We start from the raw sequence: 24,985 nt of genomic DNA, 5'->3' as shown, positions 1-24,985 counted from the left end.
AAAGAAAAAATGGTCATAGCAGCTATAACAGCTGTCACTGCCAGAGAAGAGGACATGGAGACTTCGAAATGGGATAAATAGTGTTGGCACCACAATAAAGATGCAGAGAATTAATAATGTACCAGGCAACTTCCTCTAGATCTCCCCAGCCTTCCATCAAAAGCAACTGGGACTAATTAAATCAAACCAAGTATTTCAATTGACAAATAAAAGGATAGGTCTAGCTATGACTTCTTTTCTCTGTTTGATATGATTAACATTGCATTATACTAGAGAAAGCCACTTGGTAAGTGGTTAAACTGTGATACATTTGGTAGTTATGAAAGAATTTTTTGTCACGTCACCATGATGTGTTTAAAGCTTGACCACACAGTGTTGTGTTGGCTTTGATAGTGCCTTGGTGAAGGGTGTCTGTGGGAAAATAGTAAAATAGTTTTATCCAGCATGTAGTTAGCCCTGCTGTTCTCAACACTGAGGCAAGATGTCAGAATACCTTTGCTAAATTTCATATCAATGAAACCATCCTGACATATTCCCACATGTTTTTTTTATAAATGCTTAACTAATTTTGTTGACCTAAATGTTCAAAGTAGATATTATTATTACTATTATTATTGCTATTTCATTGATTCCACAGTAGCTCATATTTTTATTAAAAAATGATTCTATTGTGATGATCACTATACAACTACAGACGTGCTAAATTCATTGAATGATAAAAAAAATTGTTCTACCAGTTTTCTCAATTTTACAGCCCCATCCCAATTTTTAAGGTACATTTTCAGTACCCCCCCTCAAAAAAAAAGAGTTCCTGTTGTGACTCAGTAGAAATGAATCTCACTAGTCTCCATGAGGACACCGGTTCGATCCTTGGGCTCACCTAGTGAGTTAAAGATCCAGCATTGCCGTGAACTGTGGTGTGGGTCACAGATGCGGCTCAGATCTGGCATTGCTGTGGCTCTGGTGTAGGCCAGCAGCTACAGCTCCGATTCAATCTCTAGCCTAGGACCTCCATATGCCATGGTGTAGCCCTAAAAAGACAAAAAAAAAAAAAAAGATTTCAGTGTCCAGCACATTCATGTTACATAGAATGCTGCATATAGTACCATAAAAACACTGACAAAGACCTAAAACTTCTCAAACCTAACAAGGCTTTTGGCTGTTGAGCAATGGAATCATAAGAGTTAATGCAAGCACTGGCAAATTAATGTGTTATTCTTAACAAATGAGTTTAGAGACTGGGAATATTTTTTAAAACAAATCTTAATGAATGTTATAGGAAAAGAAAAAGACGTTATTATAGAATGCATGTAAAAGTACCATTACCAAAAAGACAGATTTATGCAAGAATCTATTTCTAAGCCATGCTTCCTTTTAATGACATCATTTCCATAAGACCTTTCACTTTAAGTTGAACTCTTTCCAAATTTGTATATGTAGTTACGGGTTTTCTTTTTTTCTAAATTCATTTAGGAAAGCTAAAGATGGCCATCCTAATTAATCTTCAGGGTAATAACTTCTCACACATAAGAAAAATATTCATATTTTAGGCTCATATAGATGAAAGATCATTTAAATGGAAAGAGTGTGGTAAATTTAGTGTAAGAAAAACATAGAAGGAAGAATTCCGATTAAGCAAGGTTTGCATTCAAATAATTAGGAATAAATCCGAACACACTATAAAGTGGGGAGGTGAAGTAAGGGAACATAGCAGTCTTAAATATGTCTCTCCCATTATATTATTCACTCTTTAACATTTGCTAAAATAGAACACAAGTACATATCCCAGTTCTTATGCCTCCCAGACCCTAACAGTTATCACATTCCCAAAACAAAAAGCAACATTAGGATGAGTACGAAAGAGCAGATTCTAAAACATCCATGTCTGTGTATCTTTGTATGGCTATTGTTAATAGAGGTCAAAGCAGGCCACCTCCAAAAGTACTGCAAAATTCATCAGGAATATGTCTGGCCGTGTCTATTTCTAAGCCTTCTCCCAGAAAATTTCCCGTTCTTGAGTGCTCCTTCTTATTTTAAATTGAAACAATATGCCTGACCTAGTTTTGAAATACAGAACCTGCATTCAACTGGGCTAACCACCCCCCCATCTCATCAGCGAGCTCCTTGACATGAGCTAGGCAGATATTCCTCTAGCTGAGCTCATTATCTGAAGCCTTCCTTCCAGGCATTAGCCCAGTCAGGTGGAGTGGTCATTATTTCCCAAGGATAAGAATTACTTTTTGAGTCATGTTTTCAAGGCCACATTTGATGATAAAGCTAGCACTCCTAGCAATCTTGCCCTTACTCATTCTGGCTTCCTAGGCGGAAAGGCCATTGGCACAGTCAAGCTAATGCTGAAGGAAGCTTTTGCTCTTGAGAATGTCTAAGTCTAGAAGAAACTGTCAGGAAAGTCACTCCACAAAAATTGACAAAATAAATTTCCGATTTGTGGCTTTGGCTAAATAACATTCCAGGATGGCCTGCATTATTAGGTTTATTTTATTTGAATGATTTTTGTGGGGAGAATTCGTAAATCAAGGATAAAAATTCTATTTTAAGTGTTCTGATTCTACAATAAGGGGCTCTGGTATATTTACAGTATCTCCAAAGAATGAAAAGACATGATCGCCTTCTAGAGAAATGTGTTCCTATATGTAAAAATGCATATTTATACTGACATATATATATAATTTTAAGGTGATTTATAGTTGTTGTTACTTCTCATTTGGATCACGAGCTTTAATCCAGTTTTTAAAACTAACTGGGAGTTCCAATCGTGGTGCAGCGGTTAACGAATCCGACTAGGAACCATGAGGTTTCGGGTTCGGTCCCTGCCCTTGCTCAGTGGGTTGACGATCCGGCGTTGCCGTGAGCTGCGGTGTAGGTTGCAGACGCGGCTCGGATCCCACGTTGCTGTGGCTCTGGCATAGGCCGGAGGCTACAGCTCCGATTCAACCCCTAGCCTGGGGACCTCCATGTGCCACGGGAGCGGCCCAAGAAACAGCAAAAAGACAAAAATAAATAAATAAAATAAAACTAACTGAATTCCTGCATTGTATCTTCTCATCATTGTTGGTCATCAAGATAACACTTTTAATTCCCTTCAATCTATAATTATTTCAGGAAGGATGCCTCCTTTGCCAGGGGAAAAAATTTTCAACTTTTGATTATTATTTTTTTTTATGCTAGAGAGCATCAGAATCTTCCCTTTAGCTTTGCTTCGGTGCTTTCAAGAGCAAACTGCCAAGACCTTCCCATTGTCATTCACCTCCCTAAACACTTCCAAACCCTTCCATAATGTGTCTCCTATCTGCACTTCGCTAGAATTACAGAACAAACCAATTGAATCCCTGATGCTTGACAGTATATTTCACAGATTGGTCTATGATTTAGATAATACCTATACATGTGGATAGAGCAAACAAAATATTTACAAATGGTTAGTCTTATAAGGGAAACTTTGGTGATACCAATTTATACCACTCTATCATATCTTTATCTCTGTAATCCAGATAAATAAATTGATAAAAAGACAGATGTTCTCTTAACTTACTGAAATAAGTCAAATTGCCTGTACTACAGCCATGTGCTTACCTGACTATCTTTAAAGTAATCTGTGTGTGTGTGTTTCTTTCTGTTCTTGTAGCATAATTTCTTTTGGTTTATGGCTCAATAAAAAAACCATCCCATCATTTAAAGCAACTCTAGCAATTTGCATTACCAAGATAAGGATGTGGTGAGGATGTTGTTACATAGTCAGTCATGGTTTCAGTGGGACCTAAATAATAAATACTGCAGTACTCATATGCTCTATTCTCCAATATTTTACTCTTCCCTATTGAGCAGTTACTGGCTAATAGTAGATGAAGGATATACATTTGGTAAGAATTTGAATAAACTGAATACTCTCGATTTTCTAAAACTTCATCTTACCTTTTTTCATCAATGTCAAACTAAATCCTTTCATCATTTACTAGGTCACGCAGAATTATATGCTTATTTAAGTTTTTTTGAATTTTATGATGAGTGCAGAGCTGCTTTTTTGTTTTGTTTTGTTTTCTTGTATTAACAATTTTTTATGGCATTGTTAACCCCATCTAGAGTCCAGTTAAGTAATTTAAGATGTTTTACTGTCCTGAGACTTTCACTCTCATCTATTCTGTCAGTTTTCTTTCCTAATAAATTAACATGTTTTTCCTTGAATGCTTAAATTACAAACCACCATAAATCACTTACTCATTGTTACATGCACCAAACTTCATATAATCAGTAGCCATCATAACATGTATTTTAAAAAATGAGACCAGAGCAAGGAATTGTTTTTCCTCCATTTCTAAGGCTTGTTCTGTATTCCACTTTGCTATTGTACCCACATCTCCCATCCCAGAGAAAACCAGGGTCTCCTCCTGCCTTGGGGAGGCTGTTTCTCCTTCAACTGCCCTTGGGGAGAGTGCTTTTCTTTCTTCTAAGGGACTTGGAATTCAATGCATTTTTCTCTTGGTTCCATTTTTAACCTCCCCCTAGTGATTCCTTCACATCTAATCATCACTTTTTAATACTTACATTATTTATAGTTGTTTTAAAACAGTTAATTACCCTCAGCAGCATCTGACACTATGAACCAAACCCATGCAGTTAAATATTATTTTTCCTCAGTTTTTCCTGGCCCTTCACTCTCGTTAACTTTCTTCTACTCTGAGGGCTACTGATCAATTGAAATTCTGTTGCTGACCGTTCTCAAAGGTCGGACTTCCCCTGACTTCCCTTTGAGGAACTCCTCTCTTTTCATCATTCCACATGGCCGTGGACGTTCTCATCCAACCTCGCGGCTTCCAGTGCCAGCTCAAGGTCGGTGACTCTCCAGCCTCCATCACCATCATCTCCCTTTAGCATCAGACCCACAGTCCCACTGCCTACCAGACCTCTGACGTGACTGTCCCACAGACTTTAAAACGCACCATGTCTGTATCATTTTTCACCAATACAGTATCTTGAAACAACACAAATTTATTCTTTTACAATCCTGCAGGTCAGAAATCCCTAAAATCAGCATGCTCACCACCATTACCTCTTAGCCTTTTTGACAGATCTCCATAAACAAGTTACCTCTCATTATTTATTCCATGTGCCTAAACATAGGTCTAACAGTTCAGTGCTTAAAATCCATCAGAGATTCTTCATTTCCCTCAAAAGAAAAATCAAACTTACTGGCATACATTGTAAACTTACCCCATTTCCTTCTTAAACCTCATCCCTTGCTGTCCCTTTCCCATTTCCCTCTTCCTCACCAAACTCAATAGTTTCCAGGGCTCTCCCAGCTCCACGTCACTCATGATACCAGTTGTTCATTCTGTCTGGAACACTGTGTCCCATCTGAATCCACACTTCACATCTACGGCTTCTGTCTATCTTGTATGCCCCAGGGTTGATGTCATTTTCCCCTGGGGACGTTTCTTCTTCCCTGGGTTCGGACTAGTTGTCACTTTTCCTTTGTTCCCATTGCACCTCGAGCTTTACCAATCCAGCACTTTAAGACAAGGGCAGGTCCCTTACCTGAGTCCACCTCCACCTCACATGCTGAGGGAGGGCAGGATCCACATCCGCCAAGGTTGTAATTTACCTCTGCGGACAGCACCGTGCAGTACAAGGGCTGAATATATCCTGTGGAAGAAATGAATTTGTAAGACACTGTTTCAATTAACAATTTCTCTGTGACTAACTATAACTGAGGAGTTCAATACTCATCAATAATCTATAAACCATTTGGTGTGAAGCCATTCCCATGAAACAATGAACATTTAAAATTCTTATTATACACAGAGAAAATCCAATTCAAGTAATGTCCTGAAAAATCACAGATACAGGACACTGTCAGCTACTATCAAAAGTACAAAATTCTCTTAAATTCTCCGAAAGGGCTAATAAGAAAGATACTGTAACTATAAAAATAACAACGCAACATACAACGAGATCCATGCTAAAAGAAAAGTTTTTTCACAGGGATACAGAACTAGAGAAAAGGGAAAAGGAGTCCTGGTTTTGGAAAGCCCTAAAATAATTACAAAAACACAAAATAAATCTTGCTAATTCCAGCCACATACATTTACCTGTGAAAGTTTTGTCCCTGAGAGCTGTTCATCCTTTCTCTAAAAATAAGGGTGATTATCAAGTGTTACACAAACAAAGTCATGCAACCATCAAGTATGCTGGTTCTTTTTGCTGTAATCAGGGACTGAAAGAAAATTGTAGATGAATACTTGGTGAGACAGTTTTATTTTATGCTGCTGGAGAAACAAGATTAAGTTTGCTGTTGTCAATCTTGGTGTTAGTGTTTTGAGGGCAAGGTAGATCATTCCAGAAACAGTGAGAAAAAGGCTGGCGTCAGGAAGTTCATTTTAGAAAGTTACTACAAAAATGCCAGCAGGAAGGAGACAAAAGTCTAAGTTATTAGTCATTGAAAACTGGGCTGGATCATCTGGAAAAGATTTTAGTGAGTGATGTGGTGGCAGTGAGACAGAGGATTTGAGAATGGCCCAGAGGTTTCTAGATTAGAGCTATTGAAATAAGGATGTTGCCAATGCAAATTAAGAATACAGGAAGCAGAACAGACTTTATTGTGGGAAGGAGGGTTGAAATAAATTTCTATTAGAGCTCAAATGCATATAGAACACCTTGTTGGATATAACCAGGAGGCAGCTCACATGCTGAGCTTGGAAATGCTCAGATCTAATGGCAGAGATTTGCAAATCAACACCCTGTGCTCCCTGCAATCATAAAAGTGGGTGAGATAGTCCCCCAAGGCAGGGCAGAGCAGACCTCAGGCAGACTCCTCAGTTAAATCCTACGTGGACGGGATGCCAGGGAAGTGGTGTGCAGTCAAAGAACAGAGAGAGGCAGGAGGGCCCCAGATGTGGGTGACGACATCAAAAACAAAATGCTTGGAAAGAAATTGATGGAAAATCAGTAACCCAGAAAAGGAGAAATAAAGCTGGGTGAGATACTAAAGAGAGAGGGAAGAGGATAAGAGCTTAATACCTGTCATCCCTCATTTCCCAGCGTGCGGTTCTGTGGGCTGTTATGCTGTCTCTTTCTCTTTGTGTTTCAAAGAGAAATGGGCGGAGCTCCTCCCCTCCATCTCCCTCCCCGCTAACCTCTGCTCACACTCACACCTGATGCTGTCCCCACCTGACGCGCAGTTTTTGCCCTTTCACCATCCTCTTACAAAAACATGTACCAGCCTTGATCATACACTTCATTTCATAGCCTCTATGGCTGATATACTTGTCTATTTTCCCCAAAATATTGACGTAAGGATGCTACATCTGTTTCTGAATAGGGCAACGCTTGGCACACTGGATGCCTCTAGTTCACACTTCACAGCCTGTTGATCAGAAGTGAGAGAATTTGGTTGGAGGAGGCTCCTCTCAAACAGTTTGGATGGTATTAATTGGAGGTAAAGAAGGACTTAGGCAAACACATTAGAGAAAATTATAACTTATCAGTCAAGTGTGCATTGTGAGAGTGGGCTTGTAGGCAGAGAGAAATAAGTGACTAATTGCTGAATTTTCACTTCTAATGCAATGTTCCCTGTTTGTTTGACCACTGGCCTCTGGGAACATCCCGTAATCAGTATATTTATTCTCTGCCCCTAATTTGTGTCTCCATGTTTTCCTTGGCTCTCTCATTCCTGGCTGGCTGCCCTGAAATATCCCACTGCCTGATGGAACACTGCTTAGCACATAAATCAGTGACACTTCTGTCTCCCAGCGTGGGGACTGTGAACCAGTTACTCTTTGAAGAACCTCAAAGTGAACTGGAGACATCAATGAGTCTCACTAACAAGGAGGTGAATGACTTTTTTTTACATACACTAGTTTGCTGCAAGATTTTTTTTTTTTTTAAGATAACCAGACAAAATACTTCCCAACCATTCTCAGTATAACATGTACAAACCAAATAGGACCAAAAAAATAATAATAATAATTCTGGTTTTCTTGAAGGTGCCCTAACAATGCATTTCAATGAAAATTTAAGAACTAAAACTTCAATCAGTTCCAATCATCTCAAGAGGTATTTGTTATTCTTCCATAAATGTCGGATGGTATGCTGATGTCTGAGGATGAGAATGAGAATAAGATAGACACAGACCTTTCTTCATGTTTTTTATAGTCTAGTAGGGAAGTCAGATGAAGTTTTAATTAAAAAAAAACAAATAAATAAAAAAAATCAGTGACAGGGAATTCCCATCATAGCTCAATGGTTAATGAATCCAGCTAGGAACCATGAGGTTGCATGTTTGATCCCTGGCCTCGCTTAGTGGATTAAGGATCTGGAGTTGCTGTGGTGTAGGCTGGCGGCTACAGCTCTGATTCGACTCCTAGCCTGGGAATCTCCATATGCCATAGGTGTGGCACTAGAAAAGGAGGAAAAAAAAAAAAAAAAAAAAAGCTACAGCTCTAATTTGACCCCTAGCTTAGGAACCTCCATATGCCATGGGAATGGCCCTAAGAAAAAGACAAAAAAAAAAATCAATGACAGCCTAAAGGACAAAAAAAAACCAAAGTTTCTAACACATTACCTTAAGGGCTGGCTATTCTGCCTTTTTAAAAACTATAGTTTTAAATTTCCTTACCGATTATATTAAGTCTAAAAATCCCAGTGAAGTGTGAACAGTTAAAAATTCCCATTCAGAAATTTTCTTTCCATTGAAAAGCAACACTCTCATTAAAGCAAGAGCAATGTCGAAAGGAGCCTCTGACGCACGTGTCCCTTTCATGCACTTACCCTCAGGTTTCTAAAGGCCAATATGATCACACATTATTCCCTTGCTTATACTTTTCAGCGGGCTCCTGATCCTCACATTTCAAGGTCAAGTTCTTTGATATGGCCTATGGGTTTGTTCATGTTTTTATCATCCCACCACTAACTTGGACCTTTCAGCTCTATTTCTACCAAATACCCCCACCACCTTGATGCACACACCACACACACACACAAACGCTTCATGTTTCATAATAGCCAACGGAGAGTTCTCAAATACGGTGATGGTTTACCAAGCCCTCCTTGCACAAACTATTCTCATTGGCTGAAGGTCTCTCTACCCGTCTGCTCTCTCTCTTCCTTACTGCATTCTCCTGACTCTTTCCTCCTTTAGGACAAAATTCCTGTGTCCTTACACACTCCCCCAGGAGTTCCCTCTCCCTCACAATGTTCTCTGTGCTCCCCTAGCATCCTTTCTGTGCTTCTGTCTCAGCATTTGCCACACTGCGTTTATTCATGTATCTCTTCTACCAGACTATGAGAGCCTTCGAGCAGAGGACTCTTTATTATAGTATTTTCTTACCCCTAGTACATAAACCAATACCTGGCATATAGCACACACTCAACACACGTTCATTGAATAATGCATTTATCTACAAGAAATTTGTGCCATTAACAGTAATTAATATTTCACACAAAGCAATGATGCTCAAATTAAAAAGCAAGTAATAAAAGACTATTATTTTAAACTAATTTGTCAGGGATTAAAATTCTATTTCTATAAAAGCTGTCATGTCTCAGAAGTTAATCCAGGACCCAGTGGGTACAATCCTGGTTCTTGCAGAGCACGACAAAGCATCAGTAAATGGAAGGTATTTTTTTTTTCTTAATAGCTATGGAGATAAATTGGTCTTAAATGCTGTGGCCTTATGAGGCTGGTACATAATACCACAGACTAACATTTGGATGGTTCTTTAAATAATGTCATTTATAAACATAAGCATGCAAAACACTAAGCTGAGCACGGCTAGATTAAGGTACATTGACAGCACATTTTAAATTTTATAGAATTTTCCTGTTTTTAATTTTAAAAAGGTATTTCACAATAATCTCATTATGGCTTGCATTCAGACAGCAAACTATAATAGTTTCTGCTTTTTATGGCTGGTTTTCTGTGGCATATCTGATGTACAACGAAGCCTTAAATGCTCACTTAATAAGGAATTTTAAGTACAGATGATGTTCCTCCTTGCAGCCCTTTCTGCCAAATGCCCTTGTTCTGCAGGGAATTTCATTAGCATGTGTCCTGCTCTTGTCCTCCCGGCCCTCATTGCTTCAGACAAGCATGGGTTTAATTGAGAGAAAACCAAGCTGTGACTGTGACTCAGGTGTGAAGGCTGTTTCTCTGAGCAAATTAAATCCAGTGGAATGACTGAGTATTCTTTTCCATACCCTTCTGATAGATTTCATACCGCATATTAATTGCTGTTCTCATATCCTCTACTCTGGGATTGTTTTCCCCAGGATCCTATTGAGGGTGATTGATGTTCAGATAAACTTGACGGTTTCATATAGAGAAAGAAAGATTAACATGTGCCAGTAAGAACACTGGGTTACAAGATCTTAGATTAGCCTACACAGGAATACAATACTAACACATGTTTTTGCAGATGTAAAGAGAAACAGTCTGTTAAATAAAATGCAAAGCTCATCATTCGAAAAGGAAAAACAAACAAACAAACAAACAAAAAAACCTGGTTTCCTAGTATGGTTTCTACTACCTTGTCTTTGTGGCATCCAAACAGATATGGCTTTGGGTGTACCAGTTAACCCAATTGCAAAGATAATGTCTTGATCATATTTATAGCTATGCTAAAGAAATTGAGAATAAAAGGAAGACTTTTAAAGTGTCTGTTTCCACTATCACCTTACTCCCATGCTGAACTGCAAAGTTCTTCAAAATGGGGTCAGAGGTACACCTTGCATTGCTTAGAGGCTCCATATGTGCTTCTTGGACTTGAACTTCCCTGGAATATATTTCGGTTTACTTAGTACAAGCCTAAAGTATCATTTTTTTAAACCAACCCTCTTATTCCTTCTTCCCTGATTCTTTATAATTTTTTCTCTTATTACTGAGCACTTATTTCTATAAATAACCCCAAGTCCCTTCCAAAATCAGGCAGAATGCAAACACGAAATGAAGAAAGTTAATTCAACATTTTCACAGAGGAAGAAAAAGGGAATTGGTAAATTCATTCTGTAATTATATTTCTAGTTTATATTATCAGAGTATCACTTAACCAAAAGCTTCTGCTTTGGGCCACAAATAGTTTATGTAAAATATCTTTGCTAAACTGGACTCCTTAGGGTGAAGCAAGTTTACTTGTGAAATCCAACCACATCTTTATTAACTAAAGGCCATAATGAAGGCTGAATTTCCTGCTTGGAAAAAAAAAAATTATCTTGGGTATAGATGTTAATCTAAAACCTACTTCATGAATTTGCTTATTTTTTTCTGTTCCCTTCAGACATTAGTCAGCTAAAGCCATTATGCATACATTAATTACACCAATTAGTCCCAATTGCACACACACACACACATTCAAGACTTGATTATCTGAGCTAAAAGAAATGGTTAGGCATGGCACAAATAATACAAATGAGCAAAAAATTCAAATCCCAGGCACATTGGACTAATGAATGCATTATATATTTTTGGCACAGCTCAGTTACCTTATTATGCTTTTCTTAATTTAATAATGCAATTACCTTACAGTTCCATATTCTACTGGGTAATGATGGGGGGAGAAGCCCCAGGTTTATAACTGGCATTGGAAAAAGCTAGCCTACAATTTAAGCATTTGGTCATTGTCTTCTATTTCTTCTTTATTTTAAAATAGCTCTTTTTTCCCCAGCCGGACATCCTCTCCACTGTTGCTTTAATGCCCACAATGCCCAACACACCCAAGAAAGATTATCATCATTCATTCATCTCCTATGACTAAAGGGAGTTGGAAGGCAGCCAGTCAGTCCTTACCTAAAAGTAATCCCAACTTTCATGTCCTTGTAGTTTCGGGGGTTAACTAGGTTTTTGAGTTAACTTTCATGAAGTTTTGCTAGTTTTGATCATCCTTTTTAAGACAGCATAGTGTAATGTGTTGATTCTCAAACTTCGGTGTGCAAAGCAAAACAATCCGGAAAGCCTTGTTAAAACATAGATTGCTGGGCTCCCACTCCCAGAGTTTTCGAATCCGTTAGCCTGGGATGAGGTCCAGGGATGTGCATCACTAACAAGTTCAGGTGATGTGGATGCTGTTAGTTTGGGGACCTCACTTTGAGAACCACAAGTGTAATGGTTAAGAATGTAGCTTAAAGCACAGCTCCAGCACAGCTAGCTGTATAACCTGGGGCAATATGTTTTATCTCAAACCTGTTTTTTCTTATCTGTAACTTGAGGGTAGTTATAGCAACCTATTTCATGGAGCGAATTTTGTCATTAAATGAGGTGTATATATATATATTAGTTTCTATTTTTTTCTACTTCTCCACTTATGTTTTAATTCACTAATTCATTCCAGGTATAACAGTTGATATCTCTTGGGGAAAAATACTTACAAAGTCATTATTATTGATCAAATCTTTGAAGTTGTTTATTTATTTTTAGGACCACAACTGCAGCCTATGGAAGTTCCCAGGCTAGGGGGTCAAATCAGAGCTGCAGCTGCTGGTCTATGCCACAGCTCACAGCAATGCCAGATCCTTCGCCCACTGATCAAGACCAGGGATTGAAGCCACAGCCTCATGGATACCAGTTGGGTTCGTTACCTCTGTGCCACAACAGGAGCTCCTGAAGTTGTTCTTATTTGAAGAGTGACTTTTAAATGCACCTTTATTTTTCATTTTAAAGATGAAAGTGACTTTTTTTTTAAAGCACATGGACTTTTGGGTAAACGTTTCCTTTCTTGTAAGAGGCAGGCAGTTAGCATGTTTGAATTTTAGATGTTTTTCAGTGTATTGATTTTTTTTACTATCATTACTTTTTACAAGGGCTTTCTTCGAAAAGAAGGTCGAGCTCCAAATTCCCTCTTCAATAGATGTGATATTTGAAGGTAGACCCTGGGCCTGAGGTCCTTTGCCTCACAGACCCAGAGGTAGTGAGTAATTAAATAACGCTCTGTCTTCCTGCTTCCCTTACTACAACTCTTTTGTCGTTGGGATTCTCACACCAGGTGGTAATCACAGGCTTACTTCTTTTGTTCATTTTCAAATCATTTTTCTGTCAGTCTCGTGAGGAGTCAGGTCCTACACCTCTTTCCTCCTAGTTAACTCCTTCCAAGGCAAAGACTGTATCCCATGTATCTCCTTTAGCCTCCTCCGAGCACATGGGGGAAAGAGTAGCGGTCAAGATAGGGGTGTAGGAGTCAGGTTATAGACGTCAGAAGCAGGGTGACCCTTCATGTGAAATGTCAGCTAGAAATGTTAGAGATGAAGAATGAGATTATTTGATGGCTAAAAATAAACTGCTAAGAAGTTGTCCATGTGTGCTCTCATTTCGACCTGTGCATTCAAGCCCCAAATAAAAGAACCCAGGGAGTTCACTGGGCAATAGTTAAATGCATGGTTGACAATACCCAAAGCCTCTAGACAATGGATCTTTCAAAAAAGCACATATGTGACCCCAACTCTGTCTCTACAGTCAGGGAGAAATCCCTCCACATTTTAATTAGAGATGGAGAGTGTGATGGGGCAGGGAAAATGAAAAGCGAAGGAATATAGCTGCAGGTTTATAGCAGATGATGAGAAAATGTGAAGACAGAGCTTAACAGTTAGGAGCCCCTGTGGTCACAGAGGATATTCCCTGTACAGAAAAAATATTAAGAAATAACTCAAAAGAGCATCAGCTGCAGATGGATTGAATACATTAGGGTATACGCATAAAATAAAAAAATCACTCAGAGACGAGAAAAGGGTAATGGATACATATATCACATATGTCAGACCTTTCACCATTTAATTCTCAAAGCCACTTTATAAGTTATATACTATCATTATCCTTATTTTCTAGATAATGAAACTAACACAGCTGTGTAAAGGAAGTTGTTCAAAGTCACACAGCTCATAAGCGAAAGAATCAGGATTCAAACCCAGGAAGTTTCATGCTTAAGCCCTGAGCGATACATAGAGCAAAATGGCCAAAACTCACTATTATCATGACTTGAAAAGAACAGGTCACTGAACAGTATGTAAGAAAATGGTCTCTTTTGTAAATGTAATATAGAGCTACAGGAAAGAATGAATAGAACAAAATCAAAAGTTAAAGAAGAAAATGAGGCAATCTAAAACTCTCTGGCACATCCCCAACCAATTACAAAAAGCATTAAACTGCATTTGGGCGATGCAACATTGTGAAATTCCTCTAAAGCATTTGGCTCTCTTCGAAATGCCCCTTCAGCTGTAAGAGAAGATCATTTTCATATCCCTTCTACGGATCTGTTTGATTGCATGTCAGCTCTATTACAAAGTTGCTTTTTGCTAATCCAAGTTGACTTTTTATTAGCCACTTATACCTCAAGCACCAGACACATGACAATTTTAGGGTTTAAAAGCTGCCATAACTTAGATCCAGACAGACTTAGATCTTGGCTAGGACTACAACACGGCATTAGAAATGTGAAGTTGAACTTAACAAGTGCACTATTTTTTAGGTTTTTTACTTTTTCCTAAATGCTTTGAATCCTACCATGAGGAGAAAACTATGGAGGATGAAGTAAATTCAGGGACCCCAAACAAGTGTGGGGGAAGAAGAGAGCAGTTCTTTGTAATATAGGATTTCTTTCCAGCAGCATGTGGACATGCATTAAAAGATAAAAGTGCCAAGGTCAGCCAGCAGCTCTGCGGCGGGGGGGTGGGGGTCTTTTCCCAAGATGGCCAGCCTGGGATAATTACCCTCACACAGGAAAATTACCTGTGATGTCCCTTAGGCACAGAGACAAAATAAATCAAAGCAGTGGCAAGGCTTGGGTTTGTCAGACTGCCACTTTTCTGTTTTCAGTGTTTCCTGATGCTCTGAGTGATTTATTTATCCATATAAATTTTAAAAGTAATTCATTAATATTAGAGAAAGGCTGGGACTTGATCTTTGGTGGGAGAGGACTTTGGAGTAAAGAGAACTATTCATTAATATATTCAGTCTTTCCAGCCTCTTGAGAGCATATCTACCTTCATTATATTCTGACCTGAATTTCTTAGATCTGGGGTCCCTGAGATATTACGAAACGTTCGTCTGAAATCCGCAAGGAAAGTTGAGACCCACTCATGAGAGAAATGCTGGCATGGGGCATCCGGCTTACATTTTTTATAAGTTATTTCGCATCTTGAAAAACTTCCAAAAACAGTAAAATGAAGGCAGGGAGCTATCTATCAAAAGGGGCTGGTGGGCTAAGAAACTGATTGGAAATTTAATCTCCAGGATCCCATCTCTGCTCCTGATAAGTCATTCACTCCAAGGCACAATGCTCAACCCTTGCTGCTCCAGAATCATCTATGTTACTGGACACAAAATAAAACTTACAATATTGAAACACGGAATTCAGAACTAACCATGCCTTCATTATGTAGAAGAAAATCTGACCACCTTGGGCTTTTAGTCACATGACTGATTAGTGAGTGGTGATGCATGAAAGTCCAGGCATGTGGCCTCCGGTCCTGAGGAGTTTCCTGCTGCCCTACATTGACCATGTGCCAATGACCCATGGGAAACTTATGTGACAAATAATACACCTGGATTTTTTTTTTTTAATGGGGCTATTTACTTCAGATGTCTGTGTTTCCATTTCCTTAAGTAGTATACATGAGAGGTCTAGAATTCTTTAGGCAAGTATTTTTTTTTAGATCCAATAATCATTCCAAAACACAAACAAAGCAACAACAACCAAAGACATGCAGGAGCCGAGTGGAACGTCCAATGATGTCACTAAAAGATAGCCTGTGAATTACGAAAGAATTCACTGTCTTCTCTAAAGGCAGCAATGTATGGCGCTCAGGGCCGAAAGTGGGGCTTCCTAAATGAGTGTCTGCCCCGCAAAATACTCCATAAAAATGAGGGATAACCAAGTCTAGGTACCTAGGACATTGTACATAGCACTGTGCAGAAATTACAGAGTAATCCAGGACTCTAAAGGCTGTAAGAAGTCCTGAGTAAAGAAACTTGTATGTCCTTGCTTAATCTAGCATTTCCTAAGCATAAATGACTAGAAAACTTCTCATTCATGGACTATTAATATTAATATTATATAAATGTTCTGCACAACCTATATCAGAAGACCCTTGGGAGTTCCCGTGAGGCGCAGCGGAAATGAATCCGACTAGGAACCATGAGGTTGAGGGTTCAATCCCTGGCCTTGCTCAGTGGGTTAAGGATCTGGCGTTGCTGTGAGCTGTGGTGTAAGTTGCAGATGCAGCTTGGATCAGGCATTGCTGTGACTGTGGTGCAGGCCTGCAGCTGAAGTTCTGATTAAACCCCTAGCCTGGGAACCTCCATATGCTGCTGGTGCGTCCCTGAGAAGACAAATATATACAATATTATTTAATTTTATATATATATATATATATATATATATATATATATATATAATATAAGAAGACCCTGGGCAAGGCCTGGTCAACGAAGACTCTATGTTGCCCATCCTCTCAGCCCTTTTCTCAGTTCAAGGCCACCCCCAGACTTCAACTTTCCAACCACTCCACTTCAGCCCTTTGGCAGTTCTTACCTTGGGGTTCAGGACAGAGGGTGATGCCCTGAACACCTTTCATTTTTGTGAGGTGAGTGGGGGAAAATTTAAAGCCAGAGAGAAAGGAATGGAGAAGCATCTCCTACTAGGAGGCAAAGGAGCTGCAGGCAACCAGTCATTCACTTTGGGCATGAACAATGGCTGGACAACTAACTACACCAGTAAAAAAGGTATGAACTAAAGCCAGCCCCAGGCAAAGCGATGTGTTTGATCACCCTACCGGGACAGCTTCTTATTGCTCCAGTGGTAACTCTGAGGCTGCTACTGGCCACTGGATGCTGCAGGGCAGTTGACACCAGCATATCTCATCATTTCAATGCTTTTCTCCCTTTTTCCCTCTCTTGAAGTAAAGTTGCAGAGCTTCTAGTAAGAATTAATTGCTCTTTTTTCTAGGTTCCCTTGTTGTTTTTTTTTTTTTTTATGTCTGTATATAGCATACATATGTGTGTGTGTGTGTGTGTGTGTGTATAATGTATGTATATATAATCTCCTAGTTTCATAGCAATAATTTACTGCCTGCCTTCCCGGCCAAAATGAAAAGTGCTATAGGGTAAAGCATCTACATTATTCACTGTTTCACCCTTAGAACTGTGCACAGAGTAGGAGCGTAATAAATGTTCATTGAATGAACACATAAATGAAAAGTGCAAGAATAACAAAAGCACAACTTTTAGATTAACCAGCAATTGTGACTCTCTGAATCTGTGCTTTTTTGCCATTCAGACTTAAAGACTATAAATTTGGCAGCAGTTACTTAATCTTCACCTTGCATATCCCAGAGCTAACCTTTACTCTTCAAACATATTGTCCTGTATTCTAATCTACAGCCAAACCTCTTCTTTTAGCTCTGACATCTCTTGGGGTCCAAGGAAACCCTGAGATGTCACTTGAAATTTTGAAATTTTTTAAAAGGTAAAATGTTCGTGCAAAAGGAAGGGAACATGCCTCAGTTCCAAACACTTTGGCAGAAGCAGCATGGAGAATTTGCAGAATTGACCCACAAAGTACATACACAAGCGGCTCAGGTTGATCATGAGAAAGGAAGAGGCTCCTCTTCCTCCCTGAGACTGTCTATGCCTGGCTCTTTACCATCAAGGACAAGCGAGGTGGAGGAGAGGGCAAAAACCAAAGGCTAAGATGCTTGAGAGACAAGATTAATGACATTCATAAAATTGATGGAGGCCTGTGGGCTTGAAGTGATTGCAAGAGTTCACGTGAAGCCCAAGGACATAAATAGTTAACAAACAATCACGTTGTGGTCTCATAACCGCTCTAGGGCTGTGGAGAAGAGGGGATATGCTCTTTGAGGATTTGGTTATTTAACAATTAAAGGAAGGAAAAAAGAAAATCTAAGAGGATTTTCCCTTCATATGATTTTTCTCTGAAGCTATATCCAATTCATTCAATGCTTTGGGTAAAAGGATTCCCATTCACGTTGCTTCTTCTGTGCAATACAGGCTTTGGGATGTTTCTGGCAACTCTTCCTCTGTTTAAATTTGAAAGTTGCATGCGGTCTTTGCTCCTCAGAGTGAGTGAGTCTCTTTAGTCAACTGGCTTGCCACCTCAGACTCACATCCGTCTTTGTACTTAATTGCTCTTTGTTCAACCATTAAGTTGAAGGCTCTTTGTTTTTCATTAAATACAATGCTCTGTTTTTAATTCCTTTGGGGGAGCGTGTTTCAGTAAAGGGGGTATTTTTTCAGTGTCCACTAGGGGGAGCTTCCCAGATCCCACCGGTTCAGGGACTAACTACTACTGGGCTCTTGGCCATTCGGTCAACTTCCCCTTGTTCCCAGTCCAGTCTCTGTACTTAGGCCAAGGCAACAGTGGCACTGCTAGAATATATTGGTGAGCTTACTCCTGCCAGCAAGAGGAGTGTAACATTGCTCATTTCAGAAAGGTAAATCAACTTCACAAAGTGCACCATCTCTTTAATAAGAGTCTCTATTTATTGACACTAATTATGGGCCAGGCACTGCATTGAGTGATTTACAAACATCATTTCATTAAACTATCACTACAGTTTTATGAAGTAGGTACTTTTATTATTCCCCAGCATACAAATGATATAACTAAGATTTAGAGAGGTTATGTAACATGTTCAAGGTCACAAAGCTGGGAAGTGGGATGAGCAAAGATTATAATCCTTATCTGTCTTGTTCCCAGAGTTAGCCCTTTAATTAATCTACTGTAATACCTCACTGAGGCCTGAAAAAAAGACAAACCACTAAATAAATGATAGTCAATTTTTAAAACATGAGAAAGGTACTTGCTAAAAGTATGTGGTGACTGAATATTTAAAAGAATCCTAAGAATTTCAAGAGTAGAAACATATTAGCATGATCGTATTAGTGATTTTGTGAGTTTGTCTGTTTGTTTGCTTGTTTTAAGGACCCTTCTGTGAGGGTTTCCTTCTTGGAAACATGAGATGGGGTAAGAGTCGAGGCCGTGAAAATTCAGTAGAGGTAACCTGGACTCAAGTTAGTGGTGAAGCTACACCTCTTCTGCAGGGTAACCAATGCACTCAGTGGTTTTCTTTGTAATATGTTCCAGGTAAACACAGGCTTCCTAAGCTGATGAATATTTAATTGACAATATTAATATCCTAAGTTACACTTCCACATAAAGGAGAAACTCCAAATCCTGTTCCTTAGGAAGACAGGGACGGTAAGTAATACCTTAAGAGCAACTATTGCTATTTCTCACCTTTCCTTGGGGGATCTAACATTTAACGTGGATTAGTTACAAAAGGAAAGAAGAGATCTATCTCGTCTTGCTTGGTTCCCCAGACCCCGTCCACTGAGTGGTTAATGCCAGAATCCTCTCCCTTTACTTTTGTTCTCCCCAGGTATCATCCATTCTTCTGGTGACTCTTGCAGCACCTGGGGTCTCTTAGTAACTCTCCATCTTTATCCTACCGCTGTATCTCTTTACCTCTGAACAACACTGCACTCCTCGCCCCCAACCTTGCATTTCTCTCCCACTCCCCATTTAAATATCTTCTCTTAGGAGTTGCTATGGAATGTGAGTCTCCAACATTCATCAAGACAGGGACCGGTGTTATAAAATATATATAAAAAATGGTTAAATTGCAATTTTCTAGATCAAATGCCAACAATTTCCAATACTTTAAGAATCCAGCCCTAGACAGTCAACAATGGCATTAAGTGGTAAATTCCATTTCATTTATTCAGTAGAACAAAAATTATTATCAATTAGATATATATTGACACAGAGTGAGAGACTTGGTGTCCTGGTGTCTAGTAGTATAGGGCTGGAGGCAGACCAAGTTGGAATGCTGGCTCTGCCACTTAAAGTGCTATGACCTTGAAAAAGTTACTTCATGGCACTGTGCCTCATTTTTCTCACATGTAAAATAGGGATAATTATATTAACTAGTTCAGAGGGTTGTTGTGAATATAAAATGAATTAATGTGTGAAACACATCAACGAGAATAACTGATATAAGGTAAGCATTCAAAGATGTTATAATTATTACACTGTCTTCACATTGCCAAAAGACTTGCTGTAACAAACGAGAGCAGGGAGTGATAGATTTTCTTAGGCTGACCAAGCAAATTCATGCCTAGATGCATAAACAAATATGTGCTTAAGATTTATACTTAGTCTACGCAGTATCCCTGGGCTTATACAAGCAAAGCAGCAATACAGAAGTAGTTTCGGCAAATGCTTTCCCAAGAATAGAAGAGAAGAGAGAACTTACCTATTTTAAAATTCTGTTCTCACAGAAGACACATAGAATTTGATGGGAGAAGAATTAGCTTCCACCTCTGATATTCTTATTTATGACTTTAAGAACTTCCGAGCCTCTGTTTTTCACTGCAAAAATAGTACTGCTAACCACAGCGACATGCAAAAGCTGTCATGTCAATAAAATGAGACAAAATAATAAATTGTAAACTATTATATATTTCCAGCATCACTGTTTTGTTTTTCAAAAAGCATTTTAAAGCATCAATGTATAAATCATTATACTTGTTGAGCACAACTTTCTGAAAAGCAGTCTGATACGTGCTTGATGTTTCTGGTCCATATGCTGTCATTCTCATAAAAGCTCTCCACACAAACATCACTCACTGTCTCCATTTCATCAAGACCAAGCGTTACCGGAAAGATGTTACCGGAATCCGGGTTCTTGTTCACGGAGCAGAAGAGTGAACTTTGAGAACACACGTGGGCAGCAAGCAAGCAAAAGTCTTTACTACAGGAAAGCAAACAGCTCCCAGCGCAGACACTAGGAGGGGGGAGAAGAGTCCCCCTTTCTCTTGTTCTGTGGAGGTTTTTATTTCTTAAAGACAGGAGTACCAACGTGGGATCCAGATACCAGTTCTTCTTCCCACTGCCCTTGCCCCGTTTACCTATATCAGTCTTTGTCCCATCGGGGTCTTAGGGGTGGATATGCCCTGTAAATTTTATGGTTTCTTTTGCTCTTCTTTACCCTGGACTTGGAATCACCACTCTTTACATTCTTTTGCTAACAGTCAAATGTATAGCTCTGGGGTTAATTCCCACCTTGACGTAAAACAAATGTGCTTTCAGTATTAATCTTCCAATAAGCAAGGCCTGTTTGTCTTGATTAGTTTTTACAAATCTTAAACCATGGACATTAATCAGAGAATATATTGAAACCCATGTTCCTACTCCAACGACCTGAGTTATTCTGCTTCACAAGGATCAAAAAGATGGTGGAATGCTCAAAGTTATACAGCTGCTAAATGACCCTTAAATTTCAACAGGTTTTCAGTTTCCAAAGTCCAGATAATTCTTGCAATTACATAAAAGCAGCCTCTTTACTTCATTACTGGTACCATTGACTAGATACAGGCTGAAACATAGTAACTGCTCTCAGGGAATGGGTGTAGTCTACTCTGAGATAGTGACTGCATATTTTTAATAAATAGAAAGTAACATATAATCACAAGATAAAATATATATTTACCTATGATGTTGTAACAAACTCTAAAAATTCAGGGTTTTATACCAAATACAATCATTTCTTACTCATTTAACAATGCAATGTGGATGTTTCTGGGCAGTGAGCAGCTTTCTCCCTGTAGTGATTCCTGGACCCAAGTTCCTCCCACCTTGGAGTTCTGTCTTCTCCTTGGGCCTATGAGCCCTCTGCTTCCTGCCTGCAGAAGGAGAAATAAAAGCCCTACCTGCTTCTTTTCTTTTTTCTTTTTCTTTTTCTTTTTTGGTCTTTTTATCTTTTCTAGGGCTACACAGACGGAATAAGGAGGTCCCCAGGTTAGGGGTCTAATTGGAGCTATAGCTGCCGGCCTATGCCACAGCCACAGCCACATGGGATCTGAGCCACATCTGCAACCTACACCACAGCTCCCAGCAACGCTAGATCCTTAACCCACTGAGCGAGGCCAGGGATCGAACCTTGCAACCTCATAGTTCCTAGTCGGAGTCATTAACCACTGAGCCATAATGGGAACTCCCCTACCTGCTTCTTAAGAAAGTCTTGGCCCAGAAGTGACACTTCTCACTTAGGCTCACATTCTGTTGCAGTAGTTGGTCATGGGAACACATCTACAAGAGAGGCTGGAAAATACAATGCCTGGATGGGCACCTGCTCAGTCACAACCCCACACTCTAGGAGGAGGACAGAAACATTAGCCATAGCTACCCAGGTACACAATAGATCATAAGTGATGGAAGTTTGTAACCACCTTCAATTCTCTAGACTAGCTGGGTTTTAGAACTTAGAAATTTTCAGGGCTTAGGAAGATATTACAATGCCAGTGCCATATTATATGTCACATCCACACACAGGTCTAGAGAAGATCCCTGTACTCAAACACAGTAGTCTTTCTGCAGTGAAATAAATTAATATGCACCCAAAAATGCGACAAATAAGAAATGAAATCATCTCACATTTGTTAAGTCAGGGCTTGCCACCAAATAGGCTTTCCATTCAACAGATGAATCAATTTTTCAATTTCTGAATTACATGTAGGGAATTTGTGAACTTGCTTCACGTCCAAGGATATGATTCGACAAACGCCTGAGGGAAGGACTTCTGTGTTGCTAGCAGCATGAAGAAGAACTCTCTCTCAAGTGCAGGGAGGTCAAATGTGACTGGTCAATTACCATGTGCTTCAGTTCCTTAACAAGTTAAATGTTTGGATCTTTTTGTATTTGCAAATGTGACCAGTTATTAGGCCAAGTGGTGGAATAAGTACTTAGCCATTTGTTATGCACACAGAACAGTTGCTGCATGGCGTTTTCTTTCCACTTACAACACTAAGTGGATGAACTGACACTTTGAGACTGATAATCAAAATGTCCTTCTCACTAAGCTCTAGTCATCAACAAAAGGTAACTTTTAAATGAGTCATAAACCTTTAAACTCAGGAGCAGAAGAGCTTATGCTTAGCTATAGGGTATAGCCATTTCACTTTTTACTCTTTTTACATTAAAACTAAGAGAGAATGTATGAGTTTCATTTGTGCTCTTTTTAAACTGCTTTGAAACCCAAACAACTCCATACATTTTCTTTGACCCAAGACATTCCTCAAATGAAATTTTTTGAGCCAATTACTAAACACAGATGACCATACAGATATATATATATATATTATAGTGCTATGAATTAATCATTATGAGCTTTAATCTTTAGAGTCAAGTCTGATGATGGCTAAATCTGATGATGTGACCTTGATGCTAATTTTTTTAAATTATATATTTTTTTCAAATATAGGTCAGTTAACTTTCTCATGACTCTAGCTATGTTTTCTAATCTCCTGGGTTGTAACAAAAGCACTAACCTCAGGCAATTTGGAAAGGCTCTGTTGCATGATAATGAGAATTTGAACAGCACATGCAAAAGCCTGATATTTATTTAAATAGCATCATGAATAAAAAAAAAAAAACCTGATAGATTGCAATATTCATCTCATGACAACAAACTAGTTGAAAATGCTGTAAAATCTAAAAATAATGCATTTTAATTTTCCTAACAGCTTGAAGCAAAATTGGATATTTTAAAATTAAGACCATATAGGGCATTGACTGGTAGGTTTTAACTCAAATAATGAGGCTGTATATGATATAGTACTTCATATTAATCCAAGACATTAGCTCAAGTATTTTTAATGGTATAAAAGACAATTTACAGAGTTCTCCTACCCCTTGATTATTATCAAACTCTTTAGCAGAGTAAACATCTTAGGTATAGATATGCTTTCGTGACCAGTAGCCTTAAAATTCTTGAATAAATCTGCAACGGATATAAAACACAGATCTGCCCCTAATGGACTGAACTGGGTGTCAGGAGACCTACTTTACAACTCTGACCATATGGGTTAGCGACCTGTTCCCTTATTAGTCAACCAAAGAGATTAGACTTACTGATATCAAAGAGTCCATTTCAGCTCTAGCATTCTCTGGTTTCAATTAATATTGTTTCAGGAACAGAAATTCATTTTTCTAGAAGGGGTTTGTTTGTGATTCCATGGTTTCTGGCTCAAGTCATATGATGATAATTCCTTCCATTTTGAATGTCTTTATCAACCGTTATTATACTCTGCTTTTTCTGGTTCTACCATGCCCACAACACACGTGTCAAAGAAAAGTTGCACCAAATGGGTTAAATAAGGCAAGAAAGACTTTACTCAAGAATATTGCAATGGGAGTTCCCATTGAGGCTCAGCAGTAATGCACCCAACTAGTATCCATGAGGACACAGGTTCGATCTCTGGCCTTGCTCAGTAGGTTAAGGATCTGGTGGTGTTGTGGCGTGGCTGTGGTGTAGGCTAGCAGCTACAGCTCCCATTCAACCCCTAGCCTGGGAACTTTCATATGCTTTGGGTGTGGCCCTAAAAAGACCAAAAAAAAAAAAAAGAATATTGCAATGGAAATGAGAAATTGAAAACTCAACTCTGCTGCAACAAAAGGTGGGAGGGTTTTTAAGCATTGAGGCAAGCTAACAGAAAAGTACTGAAGGACTTTGGTAGGAGATTGGTCAAGGAGATTTAGGACATCTGAGTTTGCTAGTTGGCACTTATCAAAGTTAGGCTCCTGCCCTCTCACAGGGATTGAAAGTTAGGGGACCTATCCTTCTTAATGATTGCAGTTCAAAGGGATGGCTCCCAGATCTCTGAGAAAGCTATTCTTGAATTATACGAGATTTACATCTCAAAGGAGCAAAGAAAGAATTTACACTCTCAAGTTTTCTAAAGTAAATGCTCTAAGAAGAGCAAGGTCAGGGGTCTGCAGTCAGGAAATCTGCCTAAAATTTAGTCAAAACAAGGGAGAAATTAAAGCAGTTTTGATGATTTGTCCTTGTACACTGAACATTGCAGGTTAGAAAAGGCCAAGCAGGGAATACCCAGAGGACCAAAACACTTGGAAGTGAACTCACTGGTGTCCAGTGTTCACAGACAGTCCACTTGACTTAAGGCAGC

Source organism: Phacochoerus africanus, chromosome 6 (genome assembly GCF_016906955.1).
Source record: "Phacochoerus africanus isolate WHEZ1 chromosome 6, ROS_Pafr_v1, whole genome shotgun sequence".
Taxonomy (NCBI): Eukaryota; Metazoa; Chordata; class Mammalia; order Artiodactyla; family Suidae; genus Phacochoerus; species Phacochoerus africanus.
Note: the sequence above shows the minus strand (reverse complement) of the source record.